This window comes from Euprymna scolopes, chromosome 33 (genome assembly GCF_053919585.1).
Source record: "Euprymna scolopes isolate OS-2025 chromosome 33, ASM5391958v1, whole genome shotgun sequence".
Lineage (NCBI taxonomy): Eukaryota > Metazoa > Mollusca > Cephalopoda > Sepiida > Sepiolidae > Euprymna > Euprymna scolopes.
Window position 1 is genome coordinate 75,090,782 of NC_136514.1, and position 2,988 is coordinate 75,093,769.

Genomic DNA, 2,988 nt, shown 5'->3' on the forward strand with positions numbered 1-2,988 from the left:
TAAAAAAAAAAAAAAAAAAAAAAAAAAAGAATTATTTTCATCATAAACCCTAAATTTACTGGATAAAATCCTGAGAAATCAACAAGAACAATTTCTACAAGCACAAAAATTAATTGAGACATTAACAAAACTATTTCAAACAAAGCTTGTGATGGCATCAGGAGATTAACTAGATGAAAGTCTTGGTACATGGCTATGTGTATTGGTCAAGCAGTTAAAAGGAACTTGTACCAAATATCAATTGGTTGCAAAATCTCCTTGGAAAACAATATTGCATTCATGGCCTACTCCTGAAATTACTTGGTCATGACTATATGTTGATTTTGCAGGACCAATAAAGGAACATTATCTGATACTGGTGGATGCTTAGCCAGAAGTCTTTCAGATGAATCATACTACCTTGAATGAACTTGTAAAGCTACAAGAAATTTTCAGCAGATTTGCCGTCCCTAAAATCTTCGTTTCTCATAATAGCACCGCATTTACCTCAACAGAATTTTCCAACTTTTGTAAACAGCACCTCATATCGCCACCCTTCTATCCACAATCAAATGGACAAGCTGAACGGTTTGTCAACATATTTAAGAGAGCACTTGTGAAGTTAAAAGGGGAAGAAACTACACAAGACATCATGGAAATATTTCTAAGTAGCTACAGAGCTATCCCTAATCTAAATTGCCCAAATGGAATATCTCCTGCTGAAGCACTGATGAACAGAACAAAGCTGATAGCCATTAGTCATGTGCCCTCGTCTAAAGAATGAATGTATGATTGACATGAAATTCTTAAAGATAAAGTAAAATGACCGAAAAATGGACTGATGTGACTTAAAATAAATAAAAAGTAAATGATTTTAATGAACTTTAATGAACTTAACGATGAAAAGTAAATGACTTAGAATGACTTTAATGAACTTAACAATGAACTGAATGACCTTAAGAATGACTTGAATGCTTAAAAAATAATTGGAATCCTTCAAAAACAACTTGAATGATCTGAAGAATGACTTGAATGGCTTTGAGACTGACTGGTTGTAAAGTGGGTGATCATTTTACATTAAATTAATACAGAAAAGTGATCCCCCACTTTATATCACAAAATTACAAACATAAGTACAGCATGTAGTAAGACCAGATACTACACTTTGATCTTAGCCAAAAGGCCAAGAAAAGGGTATTTATTTGCTCCCCCACCGAGCAAATTAGGCACAAGGCCTATTTTTAATGTGAGGAGTGAAGGGGAAATGAGGACCAACTGCCCGGGGAGAAGGGGAGCTGGACAGTGACAACTGGTATGAAGGGTCTCCCCTACATTGACTAAGGTCCCACATGTAGGGCATCCCCCACATATGGTCCCTGTTTGCAGCATCTGCCGGAACAGACACTACACCTTGATCTTGGCCAAAAGGCCAAGAAAAGTTTAAAAAGCTAAGAACAGCATCTATTAACAACAGACCTTTGATCTTAACCAAAAAGACCAAGCACAAAAGTGTTACGGACAGATCGAGTGATTATAGAGTCACTTGCACGTGACTGAAAATATGTTTACCAATGGATGCTATTCGTCCATCATCAAATGATCTTCAAAAGAGAAATAGAACAATTGCAAACCAGTTCAATTGTTATCATGGAAGAAGGTCACATCACTTCTTACCTGAACAACATCTATTGGCAAAAGACTACCGCAATAGTAAAGAAAATAGGCACGTGGTCACATAGTACTGATAATGTACTCTATAATGTGGATGCGCAATGATCTATTTGGTGGGTCAGACATGCAAATCAGCTTTGCTACTCATACTTTTCAAAGAGACAACCAAATGACACAATCATTCCCTTAAATTTTTTACTGAACATGTCTGAATTACCGCAAAGTATTCAGTCAACAAAGCAAGTCCCACAAGAAACGTGCAAACCAATTCACTCTTACATCAAACATCCTACAATCATCATATTTCAAATGGGAGGTCTTATAAGAGGAAATAAAGGGAAATAACTCTAAAAGAATAAGATTCACATTATTTACAATAATCATTCTTGAAAAGTAATTTTTATATCGTTTTTCATGCTCATATGAAGTGTTGTTGCAAATACTTATAGCCAGCAACAAATGACATCATATTCATGAATACAACAGTAGGCATAAGACATTGCCTGATGTTCTTCGTCTCAGAGTCCGGGAAGTTTGTCAAATTAAAAATACAAAGTTAAAAAGAGATAAGGATTTTTTTTTTTTTTTAAGATCGACTTTAAAAATTAGAATCTAATTATATTGGAATTGGGGAAAATTCAAATTGTCTCATCACTAATAAAAACACTCTTTGGTAACACCAGATACGCACAGCTAGTTTATTACAAATTAACTTAAATTATTTATATATAAGGCCCATTTACAGCAAGGAGAACACAAAAAAAAAAAAAAAAAAAAAAAAAAAAAAAAGAATAAGGGTCACAGGTATTTTCTTTCTCCTGCTTTTATGAGCAGGAGAAAGAAAATACCTGTGACCTTTATTCTTTTGGCGACAGAAACTTTTATTGGTTAGCGACCATTTTCCTTTTTGCTTCTTCGGCAGTTGAGAGAGAAAAAAAAAAAAAAAAAAGAGAGAGAGAAAGAGGAAAAGAAACTAAAAATTTAGTTCTTGAAGATGGCAAGGGCACGTCAAAAAAAAAAAAAAAAAAAATTATATATACATATATATATATTAGCAAAAGTACCAGTCGTTGACTGGGTTCAAAAACAGCTTACAGAAAATGGACTCTGATTTATGAAAGTATGATAGGTTATGAAAAGAAAGGGTTGTAAATTTGGGGGTATCAAAACCAAAGCAAAATATGATGAAAGTAAAAATAAAATAGATAAACCCCATAATTTATTACACCATATCTGTTCACACTGAAACACTTATCACAATATTCTGTGGATCTATACTAAAAAACCTTGTTAAACTTTGTGACATATTTCCACTCTATAGAGGTCAGGTGCGAACGA

At 33.9% G+C, this 2,988-nt stretch overlaps 1 pseudogene; it reads right to left on the reverse strand.

Moving 5' to 3' along the window:
• Window positions 1-1,037: 1,037 nt before the first annotated feature.
• Window positions 1,038-1,175, reverse strand: LOC145258470 (U2 spliceosomal RNA; annotated as a pseudogene).
• Window positions 1,176-2,988: the final 1,813 nt, after the last annotated feature.